Source organism: Camelus bactrianus, chromosome X (assembly GCF_048773025.1).
Source record: "Camelus bactrianus isolate YW-2024 breed Bactrian camel chromosome X, ASM4877302v1, whole genome shotgun sequence".
In the NCBI taxonomy this organism is placed as follows: Eukaryota; Metazoa; Chordata; class Mammalia; order Artiodactyla; family Camelidae; genus Camelus; species Camelus bactrianus.
The window spans coordinates 13716196-13733315 of record NC_133575.1 but is presented as its reverse complement, the minus strand read 5'-3'; the positions used below and the strand labels follow the sequence as shown (position 1 = coordinate 13733315).

General features: G+C 37.5%; 1 protein-coding gene across 3 annotated transcripts in view; it reads left to right on the top strand.

Annotated features, from left to right (window-relative positions):
- The window catches only part of SCML2 (Scm polycomb group protein like 2), a 91896-nt gene that overhangs the window by 54899 nt on the left and 19877 nt on the right, over positions 1 to 17120 (top strand). The window lies entirely within an intron of this gene.

The following is a 17120-nucleotide window of genomic DNA, read 5'->3' as shown; positions in this document are numbered from 1 at the left end:
CTGACGACATCTTCAAAAGCATATGTTGTATTCTGTTCCATGTGCATAGAATTGTATAGATTTGGTCCCATCTACTTAAGTAGTCTTACTCTGTTATTCTAATAATGTATAGATAAATATAAAATGTGTTATGATTGTAAATATTTGAATTGGAGAAAATCCACAAGAAAATTAGAAGAATAAAGAAAGACTATCAGAAGATATTCCTCTAATATTTGATTCAATTTTTTTCTTAAGGGTATATTTTCAGCCAAGGGAATTGAAAAAACTAAAGCACCTAAACACTGGATTATTAAGGCCATGTTGTTAATTTGTTTCCAGTATTACTTTAAATATTTTTCTTTGTTGTTTACATGTAAGTGCCCTCAAATTTGAGCGTGAAAAAAATGTTTAACTAAACTACTTAATTCTGCATTTTGTTCATTAAGTTTATGGAAGAAAATATTTTAATTAAAAAACCATATCTTTTCATTTTTTTCCCTCACTAATTAAAAACAGTACCCAGGTTAAGCGAAGAACATGGGCTTCTGGGTGAGACAGACCTGAATTTGAATCCCATTTCTACCACTTCTAGACTAGATGTGTGATACTGGATTCAGTGTTACTTATCTTGTTGAGCCTCTATATCTTTATATGTAAAATTGTGATGATAATACTTGCTTTACAAAATTGTAAAGGTAAATTTTAATAATATGTAAAGTCTCTGGCTCATTTGAAGTATACAAATTTCTCTTCTTTTTTCTCCCCAGGGCAGTTTTTTTTTTTGTTTTTTTTTTTTTTTAGTGATGTGAAATTCACATAATATAAAATTAACCATTTAATAATGCACAATTTTGAGGGCACTTAGTACATTCACAGTGTTGTGCAACTACCACCTCTGTCTAGTTCCAAAACATTTTCATCACTCTAAAAGGAAACCCTGTACCCATTAAACAGTTACGCTCTACTCCCTCTTCTGGTAACCACCAATCTGTATTCTTGTTACTATGAATTTGTCTATTCCAGATATTTCATGTAAAAAGAAACATATACTATATGATTTTGTATCTAGCTTCTTTCACTTAGCATAATGTCTTCAAAGTTCATCCATGTCATAGCGTATATCAGTTATTCCTTTTTTGGCGGAATAATATTCCATTGTATGTGTATACCACAAATTTGTTTATCTGTTTATCCATTGATGGACATTTGGGCTGTTCCCACCTTTTGGCTACCGTTAATAGTACTGCTATGAACATGCCCATACATGTATTTGTTTGAGTCCCTGTTTTCATTTCTTTTGACTGTACAGCTAGGAGTGGAATTGCTGGTTCATATGTTGATTATATGTTTAACTTTTTCAGGAATGTCCAAACTTTTCCATAGAGCTGCACAACTTTACATTCCCACCAGCAATGTATGAAGGTTACAATTTCTCCATATCTTTGCCAACACTTGTTATTTTCCTTTTTAAAAAATTATAGCCATCTTAGTGGATGTGAAGTGGTACCTCATTGTGGTTTTGATTTACAGTCCTTACTTCATTTTTGAATGGAGTGTATTCTAGAGGGTGATTTTTAAGTTGGTTGATTAGTATTTGAAGCATACTTAAGAAAACTGATGTGATTAAGCCATGATCATCTGTTAAATGTGAAACCTACCTGAATTATTTCTGTAGGAATATAAGATCAGAGACAAAATTTGAATATTAAACATTTATTCATTTAACAAATATTTATTGGATTCCCATTATGTGGCAGACCCTAGACCAGATGTTGGAGATATAACAATGGAACTTACATAGTTATTTACCCTAAAGGAACTCACAGTGTGGCAGGACAGATAGATGTGTAAGTAAAGATAAGCTGCTATAAGATCTTGGCCAATAGAGATAAATGCAGTATGTGTGGTATATGAACATTAAGATCCTATGATTTGCCTTGGAGCTTAGTGCTAGAATTTTACAAAGCAGAGTTTCAAATAACGTATGGTAGTTAAGCTGTTCACAAGGGAGGGAAGGCCTTTCTTGGGTCAGCCTCTGCAAAGGCAGTAAGGGTCAGAAAGTTTGAGGATCTAAAGCAGATGATTATTGCTGAGTCTGTAATGGTACTTGGAGAAGAGATGAAAAGAGGCTCTGAAGATGTGTAGAGGGCCTTGGGATACCAGGCAAAGGAGTTCAGATTTTAGCATATGGGTAATGTGGCATCACTGAAGATTTTCAAGTGGAAAAGTGACATACAATTTGTTAGAAAGATCATGCTGATGCACTATAGAATATGGATTGGAAAGGGCAGCTAGGAATGGCAATTAAGAGGCTTGTATTATAGCTTACATGAGAAGTAACGAGGTCTTGGACCACGTCATTGACAGCCATAAAGAAGAACACAACTGGGAAATACGTAAAGGAGGTAGGCTTGGTTAGACATGTGGAGGGAGGAATGGTACAAAGATGACTTCAAGATTTCTGACTTCTGGTAATCAGGTGAAAAAAAGGTAATGGCATTCATCAAGATACAGCATATAGGATAAGCATGATGATTCTGCTTTTGGACATGTTGAGTTTGAGATGCTTATTTAGATTAGCTAGCTATTGAAAACACAGCTCTGGAACTTGAGACAGGCCTGTAGGGGGTGGAATTGGGGGAGGTAGGCATGTGAATTCTTGAGTGAGCAAGAGAACATGAGAGCAAGAAGTCTGAGAATCATTATGTATAGGCGGTAGCTGAGATCAAGAGTGAACTAAAGCACTCAAAACTGAGATGAGGGTAGGGAGAAGACAGCTAGTCCTCAGAGACACCATAGGAAAAGTGACAGAGAGTAGGAAGAAAAAAAGGAGGGAGTGGTTGTGCAAAACCCAGGGAGAAGGGAGAATTTTAAAATTAAATGTTTGGTGCTTACTGGAAGTCAAATAAGATTAGAAGCATCATTCTCAATGGCTGCTGTTAGGAGATTGTGGGTGATGTTAGCACCCAGAGGTTCCCTAAAAAGAGGTGCCTGGAAGTGTGCAGAGAGTTGAAAAATGAGAAAATGATAGTAATAGTGAACGTGGGCTAAAAAGTGAACATTGGTCATAAAAGGAAGGAGTGAAGGTGTTAGTTAGAATGTAGACAAATAAGAGTTCCATCTTTGGAGGAAACTTTTTCTTCCATTTGTTAGGCATTGACAGCAGATTTTCCCCAACATCCAATCCATTGATGAAAGAGGGCATGGGGCACCCTCAGAGCCTGGGAAGGGAGAGTGAGAATAGACACAGGGATGGTGATGGTGGTGGTGCTGCTAATAATAGCAGCTAATAACATTAATTGAGTGTATACCACATGCCACATGCAGAATTTAAATAATTTGCCCGAGCTATTCTTTCTCATAGCTATTATGTGGTAAAGCTGGATTTGAACCTAATTAATCTGAAACCCAGTGTCTTTGCACTAGATAGTAAGAACGGGAGGGAGCAGGTATGAAGAGCAGTTGGTACCAGAGTCCTGTGTCCATCTGATCTCTTCCCCACTTCATCTGAGAAAATTCATAGTCCTCAGCTGGCTTCCAAAATGCCTGCTGTGAAAAGTGGTAGGAACATGCTTCCTTGTTTCTTTTTCTACTAGTAACTATCCCTTGTGGTTTCCTTCAAGAGTTTTTCTTAGCTTATTTGAGGTTTTCTAACATGATTTTGTATTGCTAAAAATAAGGAAATATATACATTTAAAAGATTATCACTATGCCTATGAAAAGGTAAAGTCACTGTTATGTAACAATGATAGTCTTTGGGTATTCATAAAGCTAGTTTCAGAGGTAAAGCAAACTGTCTGTTATGAACATTTAATTTCTAAAGCAAGGTTTCTGGGGTGGGATTGTGGGTTCTTTCATACAGGTTGGGGAAGAGGAGAAAAGAAGTGTGGCAGTGTCTGAAGATACCAGTCAAGGAAGTCAGAGCTATGGTGTGGGATGGTAGCAAGAATGAATGAAGGAAGTTCAGAGGGTTTACATTTGACTCAGCCTCCCCTTTGCTCTTATTTCTGTCCATGACCGATCAGTATGTAGCAACGTGAGCTCTGTTGAACAGGGAGCAAAGTTCCAGATAGAGACATTAGGTACCTTGACTGAGTTTCTGTGAATATCAAGTCTCAAGGCTGGATAGTTTAGGTGTAACTGTCTCAATCGATATCTCCATGTTTTTTAAAATGGAGGGTTTTAGTATTTCTTTGGTTTTATAGTTACCACTATGAAAGATCCTTAGTATAAATGATATTTTCATTGTATATGGAGTTTTAAAAATAAGGATGATGACTTGCAAAGAATTTCTAACTCTGCAAAAGGTTCCAGTGTCAGATGTTTACAATGACAGATTTTTTTTCTTTTTTACTCAGTTTTGGTTTTTCAAACCATATTTTGCTTTTCTGTTTTTGGCTGTTCATACTTGGTTTTGTCTATTTCTTTTTTTTTCCAGCAAAGATGGGTTTATTCAGAATCAGCAGAGAATCGCAATTTGGGGTCTGTAACCACGATAAGCCAAGTGCAAGTTCTCCTGTACAGCAAGGGAAGGAGAATGCTTTTATAGAGAGAAAAAGGAAGTTGAGAGGGCTGTAGTGAACAACGAGTCTGTAAGCCTTCCACTGGCTGAGTCCTTGCCAGGAAAGAAGAGGAGTCTTTCTTCTTCCATTTGGGCTCTGCAACCCTCTCAGGGCATGAGCGCTCCCCTTTGTGGTCTCCCACCTCTACTTAATTGTGGTTTGAGTTTATCAACTTGAAGTTTAAAATATATTCATATAATAATATAAAGTATTGTAATTATTTACAAGAGAAATCATTTGATCAAATTCTAGAGATCTAGGGGGGAGGGTATAGCTCAAGTGGCAGAGCACGTGCTTAGCATACACAAGGTCCTGGGTTCAATCCCCAGTACCTCCACTGAAAAAGTAAATAAATAAATAAAACTAATTATCTCCCCCTTGCAAAAAAAAAAAAATTCTGCAGATCTAGAAAAAAACTTTGTGGGATTCATGTGCCAGATTTTGGAAGATTTTTTTTTTTTTTTTTAAGAGTGATAGTTCAAAGTATATTTTCTCAATTCTTACAAGTTCTAAACATAAGCTTCTTTGTATGGCGGATCTACATTGATTTTTTTTTTTTTAACATTTTTCACTGATTTATAATCATTTTACAATGTTGTGTCAAATTCCAGTGTCCAGCACAATTTTTCAGTTATCCATGGACACATACACACTCATTGTCACCTTTTTTTCTCTGTGAGCCATCATAACATTTTGTGTATATTTCCCTGTGCTATACAGTGTAGTCTATTCTACAATTTTGAAATCCCAGTCTATCCCTTCCCACCCTCCACCCCCCTGGTAACCACAAGTCTGTATTCTCTGTCTGTGAGTCTATTTCTGTCCTTTATTTATGCTTTGTTTTTGTTTGTTTGTTTGTTTTTGTTTTTGTTTTTTTGTTTTTTAGATTCCACATATGAGTGATCTCATATGGTATTTTTCTTTCTCTTTCTGGCTTACTTCATTTAGCATGACATTCTCCAGGAGCATCCATGTTGCTGCAAATGGCATTATGTTGTCGGTTTTTATGGCTGAGTAGTATTCCATTGTATAAATATACCACCACTTCTTTATCCAGTCACCTGTTGATGGACATTTAGGCTGTTTCCATGTTTTGGCTATTGTAAATAGTGCTGCTATGAACATTGGGGTGCAGGTGTCATCCTGAAGTAGATTTCCTTCTGGATACAAGCCCAGGAGTGGGATTCCTGGGTCATATGGTAAGTCTATTCCTAGTCTTTTGAGGAATCTCCACACTGTTTTCCATAGTGGCTGCACCAAACTGCATTCCCACCAGCAGTGTAGGAGGGTTCCCCTTTCTCCACAGCCTCTCCAGCATTTGTCATTTGTGGATTTTTGAATGACGGCCATTCTGACTGGTGTGAGGTGATACCTCATTGTAGTTTTGATTTGCATTTCTCTGATAATTAGTGATATTGAGCATTTTTTCATGTGCTTTTTGATCATTTGTATGTCTTCCTTGGAGAATTGCTTGTTTAGGTCTTCTGCCCATTTTTGGATTGGGTTGTTTATTTTTTTCTTATTGAGTCGCATGAGCTGCTTACATATTCTGGAGATCAAGCCTTTGTCGGTTTCACTTGCAAAAATTTTCTCCCATTCCGTAGGTTTTCTTCTTGTTTTACTTCTGGTTTCCTTTGCTGTGCAGAAGCTTGTAAGTTTCATTAGGTCCCATTTGTTTATTCTTGCTTTTATTTCTTCTAGGAGAAAATGTTTGAGATGTATGTCAGATAATGTTTTGCCTATGTTTTCCTCTAGGAGGTTTATTGTATCTTGTCTTACGTTTAAGTCTTTAATCCATTTTGAGTTGATTTTTGTATATGGTGTAAGGGAGTGTTCTAGCTTCATTGTTTTACATGCTGCTGTCCAGTTTTCCCAACACCATTTGCTGAAGAGACTGTCTTTATTCCATTGTATATTCTTGCCTCCTTTGTCAAAGATGAGTTGACCAAAAGTTTGTGGGTTCATTTCTGGGCTCTCAATTCTGTTCCATTGGTCTATATGTCTGTTTTGGTACCAATACCATGCTGTCTTGATGACTGTAGCTCTATAGTATTGTCTGAAGTCTGGGAGAGTTATTCCTCCAGCCTCTTTCTTTCTCTTCAGTAATGCTTTGGCAATTCTAGGTCTTTGATGGTTCCATATGAATTTTATTATGATTTTTTCTAGTTCTGTGAACTATGTCCTGGGTAATTGGATAGGGATTGCATTAAATCTGTAGATTGCCTTGGGCAGTGTGACCATTTTAACAATATTGATTCTTCCAATCCAAGAGCATGGAATATCTTTCCATTTTTTAAAGTCTTCTTTAATTTCCTTCATCAATGGTTTATAGTTTTCTGTGTATAATTCTTTCACCTCCTTGGTTAGATTTATTCCCAGGTATTTTATTACTTTGGGTGCTATTTTAAAGGGGATTGTTTCTTTACTTTCTTCTTCTGTTGATTTATCGTTAGTGTAAAGAAATGCAACTGATTTTTGAACGTTAATTTTGTAACCTGCTACCTTGCTGAATTCTTCAATCAGCTCTAGTAGCTTTTGTGTGGACCTTTTAGGGTTTTCTATATATAGTAACATGTCATCAGCATATAATGACACTTTTACCTCTTCTTTTCCAATTTGGATCCCTTTTATTTCTTTCTCTTGCCTGACTGCTGTGGCTAGGACTTCCAGGACTATGTTGAATAGGAGTGGTGATAGTGGGCATCCTTGTCTTGTCCCAGATTTTAGTGGGAAGCTTTTGAGTTTTTCACCGTTGAGCACTATGCTGGCTGTAGGTTTGTCATATATAGCTTTTATTATGTTGAGATATGTTCCCTCTATACCCACTTTGGCGAGAGTTTTTATCATAAATGGGTGTTGAATTTTATCAAATGCTTTTTCTGCATCGATTGAGATGATCATGTGGTTTTTGTCCTTTCTCTTGTTGATGTGATGTATTACACTGATTGATTTGCGTTATGTTGAACCAGCCTTGTGTCCCTGGAATGAACCCCACTTGGTCATGATGTATAATCTTTTTTATGTGTTGTTGGATTCTATTTGCTAAAATTTTGGTGAGGATTTTGGCGTCTATGTTCATCAGTGATATTGGCCTATAATTCTCTTTTTTTGTAGTGTCTTTGCCTGGTTTTGGTTTCAGGGTGATGGTGGCTTCATAGAATGAGTTTGGGAGTATTCCTTCCTTTTCAATCGTCTGGAAGAGTTTGAGAAGGACTGGTATGAGTTCTTCTTTGTATGTTTGGTAGAATTCCCCGGTGAAGCCATCCGGTCCTGGACTTTTATTTGTAGGGAGGTTTTTAATTGCTATTTCTATTTCCTTTCTAGTGATCGGATTGTTCAAGTGTTCAGATTCTTCTTGATTCAGTTTTGGTGGACAGTATGTTTCCAGAAACTTGTCCATCTCCTCTAGGTTATCCAGTTTGGTTCCATATAGTTTTTCATAATATTCTCGTATGATATTCTGTATTTCTATTTTGTTTGTTGTAATTTCTCCATTTTCCTTTCTTATTTTCTAATTTGTGCTCTCTCTTTTTTCTTCTTTGTGAGTTTGGCCAGAGGTTTGTCGATTTTATTTACTTTTTCAAAAAACCAGCTTTTGGTTTGGTTGATTTTTTCTATGGTCTTGTTAATCTCTATTGTATTTAATTCCCCTCTGATCTTTTATTATTTCCTTCCTTCTGCTGCTTTTTGGGGCTTTTTGTTCTTCTTTTTTCTAATTCATTCAGGTGGTGGGTTAAATTGTTTATTTGAGATTGTTCTTCTTTTTTGAGGAAGGCCTGTATCGCTATAAACTTCCCTCTTAGCACTGCCTTTGCTGTGTCCCATAGGTTTTGAGTGGTTGTGCTTTCATTATCATTTGTCTCAAGGTATTTTTTAATTTCAGCTTTGATTTCCTCATTGATCCATTGTTTTTTCAGTAACATATTGTTTAATCTCCATGCTTTCCTTTTTTTCTCCTTTGTTTCTCTGTTGTTGATTTCCAGTTTCATGGCATTGTGGTCAGTAAAGATGCTTGAGATAATTTCTATCTTCTTAAAATTGTTGAGGTTTCTTTTGTGCCCAAGTACATGATCGATCCTCGAAAATGTTCCATGTGCACTTGAAAAGAAGGTATATCCTATTTTTGGGGGGTGTAATGCTCTGAAAATATCCACCAAATCTAGTTTTTCTATTGTAGTATTTAATTTCTCTGTTGCCTTGTTTATTTTCTGTCTGGAAGATCTGTCTAGTGATGTTAATGCAGTGTTAAAATCTCCAACTATGATTGTATTCCCATCAATATCCCCCTTTATCTCTGTTAGTAATTCTTGTATGTACTTAGGTGCTCCTATATTGGGTGCATATATATTAACGAGTGTAATATCCTCATCTTGTATCACTCCTTTAATCATTATAAAATGTCCTTCTTTATCTTTCTTTATGGCCTTTGTTTTAAAGTCTATTTTGTCTGAAATCAGTACTGCAACACCTGCTTTTTTGGCTTTTCCATTTGCATGGAATATCCTTTTCCATCCTTTCACTCTCAATCTATATGTGTCCTTCTCCCTAAAGTGGGTCTCTTGTATGCAGCCTATTAAAGGTTCTTGCTTTATTATCCAGTCTGCCACTCTGTGTCTTTTGACTGGAGCATTTAGTCCATTAACATTTACAGTAATTAATGATAGATGTGTGTTTATTGCCATTTTGAACTTATCTTTGCAGTTGAATTGGTATATCCTCTTTGTTCCTTTCTTCCTTTTGTGGTTTGGTAATTTTCCTTTGTATTATCATGGATTTTATTTAATTTTTGTGACTCCTTTGTAAATTTTTGGCTTGTGGTTACCCTTTTTTGTAAATCTATCAACCCATTACTATAACTGTTTTTATTAAACTGATAGTAACATGATCTCAAACCCATCCTACTGTTAAAAAAATTTAAAAAAGAAAGAAAAAAATATTCTATATTTCCCTGCCTCCCTCTCCCACTCTCAGTGATTTGTATGTCTTCTTTTATAATTTCATGTTTACTTTATTTGTAATTCATGAGTTATCACCTTTCCAGTTGTGAGTTTCTCATTTCTGTAGCATCCTGCTGCTTTTCTATTTAGAATAGCCCTTTCAGTATTTCTTTTAGCATGGGTTTAGTGTTGCTAAACTCCTGCAGCTTTTTTTGGTCTGTGAAACTCTTTATTTCTCCTTCTATCCTCAAGGATAGCCTTGCTGGATAAAGGATCCTAGGCTGCATCTTTTTTTCATTCAGGGCTTTGAATATATCTTGCCACTCCCTTCTGGCCTGTAGTGTTTGTGTAGAGAAATCAGCTGAGAGCCTTATGGGGGTTCCCTTGTAACTTACTCTTTGCTTTTCTCTTGCTGCCTTTAGAATCATTTCCTTATCCTTGACTCTGGCCATCTTGATTATGATATGTCTTGGTGTGGGTCTATTTGGGTTCTTCCTGTTTGGGACCCTCTGAGCTTCCTGTACTTGGATATCTGATTCCTTCTTTAAGTTTGGGAAGTTTTCAGTCATGATTTCTTCAAAAACCTTTTCAATCCCCTTTGATCTTTCTTCTCCTTCTGGGACCCCTATTATGCGAAGATTGGGACGCTTTATATTATCCCATAGGTCCCTTATGCTATTTTCATTATTTTTTATTTGCTTCTCTTGTAGTTCTTCTGAATGGGTGCTTTCTATTGCCCTGTCTTCTAGATCACTCATTCGTTCCTCTGCATTATCTAGTCGGCTTTGCACAGCTATTAGATCATTCCTCATCTCTGTCAATGAGTTTACCCATTCTACTTGGCTCTTCTTTATAGCTTCAATTTCATTTTTGACATATTTTATATCTCTAAACACTATCTCTTTTTAATTCCTTCAGCAATTCGATCACTCCTTTTTTGAAATCTTGATCTAGTAGGCTATCGATGTCTATTTCGTTGATCTTTCTTTCAGGGGATTTCTCTTGTTCTTTTAATTGGGAAAGGTTTTTCTGCTTCTTCATCTTGCTCATACCTCTTTGGCACTGTGGTTTATGGAGTATCAGTTGTTTATTTTGGTCCTTAAGGATTTTATCTATCTGATGCCTATTTAGGAATAGAACTTAGGAAAAAAAGAAAAAAAAATAAGAGAGAGAGAGAAAGAATTTTAAAAGAAGGGAGAAAGAGGGTTTGAAAACAGTGTATAATGAATAATAGAAGAGTGAGTTGAAGCAGAGTATTAATCGGGTTGAGACGTCCTTTTAAAACCTTTACAAAAAAAGGGCGGGGGGAGATGAATAGATGTATTTGAAACCTGTGTCTAATCAATAACAGGACATCAAAACCGAAGAGAAATAGAAATGAATTAAGAAGTAAAGATTAAGAGAGTAATAGAAAATAGAACAGGTAAAAACTAAAAAAAAAGGGGGGGGGTTGTCGGTGTTCTCCTGGAGTCTGTGTGCTTTTACTGTGAAGTCTTTCTGTCTTCGTCCTGTTTTGGAAGCTCAGCTTGCTGTTTTCAGAGGCCCTCCGCTGGCGCCCTCTTCTGTGCTGCTCCCAGCACCTGTCGGCAAGCAGATCGCGCCTCCTCCTAACACTGGGTCAGGTGCAGCTCTCTGCTGTGGGCGGGCGGGTCACTGCCCTCCGGATGCCGCAGTCAGATGTTGCAGACTGGCCAAGTAGGAGGGCGGGTCGTGCCCCCTCCCAGCACCTCGGTCAGGGGCTGTGTTCCTGCCCAAAAGGCGGGGGGGCCGCTCTTGCTCTACCTGCGCCGCTGCCGGTAGCTCCGCTGCTCTGTGCGGCTGCGCGCTCCGCCCTGGTCGGCGCTCCGCCCTGGTCGGCGCTCCGCAGGTGGGCTTGGGGAAGACCCAGGGACAGCCCTGTCCCTGCTCCGAGCCAAAACACAGCTCCTTGTTTGTCTTTGTGGAGCAAGTTCTCTGAGGGACCAGGATGGAAGGATCCTATCTGCCCCGGCTGCAGGCCAGTCTCAGTCTGGCCTTTGAGGCTGCTAAGCCCTTAGGTGCGGATGCAGGTTTCGCCCCCGCCCCCGCCTGGGTGCTCAGCGCCGGAGGATATGGAGGCTGTGCCTGAGCCCCGCCTCTCTTCCCTGGAAAACTTTCCGCTGGTTTTCAGAGATGGGGGTGTGCACCCTTCCCCCGAGAGCACATCAACCTTGCTGTTTTATGGAGGGCCCAGTTGGTTCTGCCCTGTGCACCCACAGCCATGGCGCGCAGCCCCTTGCAGTCCCCTGGGGCTGCCTCTGTGCAGCCGCCCCCTTCCTCCGCCCGGCTTGTGCAGCCTGGCCCTTCCCGCCGCTGCCGGTCCGCGTCTCAGGCTGGGTGTCGGGGGGACGCTCTGTGCCCGTTTAACTTAGTTCTGTTAGTCAAGGGCTGCTCTGTACAGATCCGAGCCTCGGAGGCTCCCGCTCAGTCCCGCTGGCCTCTCAGTTGGAGAGGGGAGACCCAGCGAGCGAGCGCCAGTCCTCCTTTGCCGCTCCCTCCCCGCGGGACCCGTCCCGGGCTGCTTTGCCTTTTGTTTTCTTTTTTCCTTTTCTCCTACCAGATTTTTGGGGTCTTTATCTTTTGAAGAGGGCGATGTTCTGTCAGAGTTCCACAGGTGCTCTTGTTGACTGAGTGGGTCTGTAGATGTGGGTCTTGGTGTATTTGTGGGAGAGGGTGACCTGCGAGCGTCCTTCTACTCCGCCATCTTCTCCGTCTCACTCGGTTTTGTCTATTTCTAATCTCAAATTCAAGACATTGGGTTTTCTTTAATTTTTACTTTTTGTGGGGGAAGTATGGTTTATTTACAATGTTGTGTTAGTTTTTGGTGTATATGCATAGTGATTCATATATATATATATATATATAAAATCTTTCATATTCTTTTTTGTTATAGGTCATTAGAAGATATTGAATATAGTTCCCTGTGCTATACAGTAGGACCCTGTTGTTTTTTATCTTTTTTATTTTAATTTTTTTCCAAGCAGTAGAACTTTTTTTTGTGTGCAGGAAACTTTCATTCACTTCTTTTTTTTTTTTTTAATTGAATTATAGTCAATTACATTGTGTCAGTCTCTGGTGTACAGAGTAATGTCCCAGTCATACATATACATATGTATATTCATCTTCATAGCCTTTCTCATTAAAGGTTATTACAAAATATTGAATATAGTTCCCTGTGCTACACAGAAGAAATTTGTTGTTTAATCTATTTTTATATATAGTAGTTAATATTTGCAAATCTCAAACTCCCAAATTTATCCCTTCCCACCCCCTTTCTGACTAGTAACCATAAGATTGTTTACTATGTCTGCATGTCTATTTCCATTTTGTAGATGATTTCATTAGTGTCTTTTTTCTTTTTTTAGATTCCACATATGAGTTATATATAGTATTTTTCTTTCTCTTTCTGGCTTACTTCACTTAGAATGACAATCTTCAGGTCCATCCATGTTGCTGCAAATGGCATTATTTTATTCTTTTTTGTGGCTGAGTAGTATTCCTTGTATAAATATACTACTGCTTCTTTATTCAGTCCTCTGTCGATGGACACTTAAGTTGTTTCCATGTCTTGGCTATTGTATATAGTGCTGCTGTGAACATTGGGGTGCTAGTATCTTTTCAAATTAGAGTTCCCTCCGGATATATACCTAGAAGTGGGATTGGTAGATCATAGGGTATGTCTATTTTTAGTTTTTTGAGGAATCTCCATACTGTTTTCCATAATGGCTGCACCAAACTACATTCTCACCAACAGTGTAGGAGGGCTCCCTTTTCTCCACACCCTCTCCAGCATTTATCATTTGTGGACTTTTGATTGATGGCTATTCTGACTGGTATGAGGTGATACTTCATTGTAGTTTTGATTTGCAGTTCTCTGATAACTGGTGAAATTGAGCATTTTTTCATGTGCCTGTTGGCCATTTGTATGTCTTCATTGGAGAATTGCTTGTTTAGGTTTTCTGCCCATTTTTGGATTGGGTTGTTTATCTATCTTATAAATGGCAGTTTGTGTCTGCTAATCCTAAACTCCTATTTTATCCTTGTCCCCTCCTTTCCCCTTTGGTAACTGTAAGTTTGTTTTCTATGTCTGTGAGTCTGTTTCTGTTTTGTAAATAAGTTTATTTGTATCATTTTTTAGATTCCACATATAAGTGATATCATATGATATTTGACTTGGTCTGACTTCAATTAGTATAATAATCTCTAGGTCCATCCATGTTACTGCAAATGGCATTATTTCTTTTTTTGTGGCTGAGTAGTATTTCAGTTTGTGTGTTTGTGTGTGTGTGCGTACCACATCTTCTTTATCCAGTTATCTGTTGATGGACATTTAAGTTGCTTCCATGTCTTGACTATTGTAAATAGTGCCACTAAGAACATTGAGGTGCATGTAACTTTTCAAATCAGAGTTTTCATCTTTTATGGATATATACCCAAAAGTGGATTGCTGGATCATATGGTAGCTCCCCTTTTCTCCATATCCTCTCCAGCATTTATTATTTGTAGACTTTTTTGATTATGGCCATTCTGAGCAGTGTAAGGCGATAACCTCATTGTAGTTTTGATTTGTATTTCTCTGGTAATTAACAATGTTGAGCATCTTTTCATGTGCCTTTGGAGAAAATCATCTGTTTTTATAATAGTTTCTGCCCTTGTTCCCATATGGAGAGAGAGATATATATATTTATATATATATACACACACATACATATGTGTAACATTCAGTCTATTTGAGGAGAAGGAAATCATAAATCTGTCTACTTAAGGAGGGGAATTTTTATGTATACACAAATACATATATGGAATATGAACTATATGACTGGGACCGTATTTATTTCTTCTGATTTCCTAAATTGCCTAGACTGGTTCAAAAAAACCCCACTAGGTATTAAGTAAAGGGTGGGTGGAAAATCTGGAGAACAGTAAGCAACCATACCTCTATCAAGTCTTCTTAGATTAAAAGCAAGGTACATATTAGTTTATATCTCCAACCTATTTTACAGTTACTGTTCACGTCAGCCATTTGTGGGCCAAACCAGCACATGTGTGACAGTAACTGGAAATACGGGGTTGTTGTTCATTTCTACGTGTTGTAATTGTATATGCTATTCTCTTTTCATAGTTCAGAGAATGCAAGCACTATCTTTCAATAATAAAGCGTCTTCATGTGTCAGCAGAAATGTACATTTAATGAATACTACTTAGAAATCAGGTATGAGAGTGCATGCCAGTTTGGAGATGGTAGTGTAAGGAGTGGGCCGAGATCTCAGTCAGACTGGCTGGCTGGGATTCTGCATCCTGCATTGCTGGCCTCAGCTAGAAGATCCGCTAGATATTTGGTTAATCTAGTCAGGATCAGTGAAACTTGGCTCCAGCCACGAACCGAGTTCAAGTGTGCTTCACATATCTCACTCCTCAGTGACTGGTGGGCTGCCCAAGACATAGTCTTCACAAGGTGGAAGCAAAAGCCCAGGAGAGCAGACCTAATGCTGAAATGGGGAAAGCCTCTGTACATATCACAACTATTAACATTTCATTTGCCAAATAAAGTCACATAGCCATTCCCCCCCATCAATATTAAATAATGTTAACTTCCCAGTCATGACAAGTTTAACCAGCATGTTTTTGTCTGTACTTGTTAATGTTTTCTCCTTATAAGTATGCCTCTACATCTGATTTTTAAAAACCCAAGACTTCCTCTGTCAGAGAGCACCTAGCAACTAGTGGAATATCACATAGGAGTTTGCAAGGTTGTCTTTTGGGCCTTTTTTTTTTTTTTAAACAAACATGCACTTTGACTCGGAGGTGAATTTAATAGCCTTTTTTGTTAGAGGAAAGAAAATAAGGTGGCATATTAGAAAAAGCATATCCTTAGGAGATGAAACTCTCTTAGCCAATCTTATAATCTTAGTAATCTTGGCTAAGTTACCTAACTTCACAGAGCCTGTTTCCTCATGTATAAAGGGCAGTAATACCTACCTCATAGGACATTTGGGAGGATTACATGCGATAACAGATACTGAATGCTTAGCACGTAATGGGTAGCCAATAAATATTGGCATCCACCTCCTTTCTTTCTTCAGTTCTCCCGGTTCCAGGCTTCCAGGCCTCCTTTTGACTTTGTTTCCTGCCTTCTGATTGTTTCCCAAGATTTATTAATTTTTTTTGCATTTTCACAATTCAGTAACTTCTCATCTCCTGGACATTTTTCTTACCTGAACATTATCTGTTCTACCTGAAGATAAGCTAAGGAGCCAGACAAGTTTTGTGTTAGGTATTCACATAAAATTTTTTATTAAAGGTGATTAACATAGCCTATATATTTCACATAATTTTTTAAAAGAGGTTTTTACTCACTTTGTGACCACTGTGAACACATGGTTATAGTGCTGTATATAATTTTAACCTTGTTTAAATAAACCTGTTTTCTATTTGAAATAGTTTAATACTGACTAGAGTTTTAGCATATGTCTATGTTCTATGATTGCTCTTTGGAGGAGACCAAAAAATACATGTGTAATGTATACAGTTTAATTTTGCTGTTTAGTATATTGAATGATTACTCTTTCCTCTTTAGTAGTTTAAAAAGTATTTTGTTTTAGTGCTGGCCATATGGCAGTGAACAAAACTGAGTCTTTGCCTTTGAAAAGCTTCTAAAGTGAAATTTTTTTTCATACTTAAAATTTTTTGTAATGCATTTTTCTTATTTTGCTTATATATATATATATATATATATATATACACACACACACACACACACACACACACACACACATATATATATACCATGCATCAAGGAGTTTTTATTGTACTAGAATATAATATTTTAGGGGAGTATTTGAAGCTATGGCTCAAATTTTTGTGTCTCAATGTTTATTAATATCAAATATCAAAATTCTTGAATCAAATATTGACTTCATTACATTTGCCATGTTCCATAAGGTAATGTTTTATTTGTTACAACTTAATTCTTTATATAAAATAATGCTTGTTTTGTAGTTGTAACATTGGCTTGCAGGTTGAAAATATTTTTCATTCATTTAATAAGTATTTTTTGAAAACCTATACTCCTAGGTTCTATCTTAAACTAACCTGGTACAGGAATTTTTAAACTCAGGTCTAGAGCTCAATCTATTTCCTTTTCTTCATGCCATATATTCAGAGATGGGGACCAGAACTGTGGAAATGAATAGATTGGTCAAGACGATGAAGATTTATTTGTATTTAGCTACTAGGAAGGGGTCATTACTGACCTTGGAAAGAATTTCTTTAAAGTGGTTGGGGGAAGAAAATCTTATTATAAGGAAACACAAAATAATAAGGAAATTGAAATATCAAGTAAAGGTGATTCTTCTTGGTATCTTAATAGTGAGTAGAAGGAGGATTCATGCAAGGGCTTGGAAGTACCAGAAACTAGGGGAGGAAACTTCAAAATAAGGGATATGTGAGGGTTGTAACAGAGAGCAAGGAGTTGAGAATCGAGTGATTAAATACCATGAAGAGAGAGGAGATAATTGAAACTATAATATCCCAGAGGAACCAAAAAGATAGTTATTAAGACATAAGTAAAAGGGGATTAGGCTTAGAAGAGCAGAGTGAAAACTTCATTTGATACAAGAGA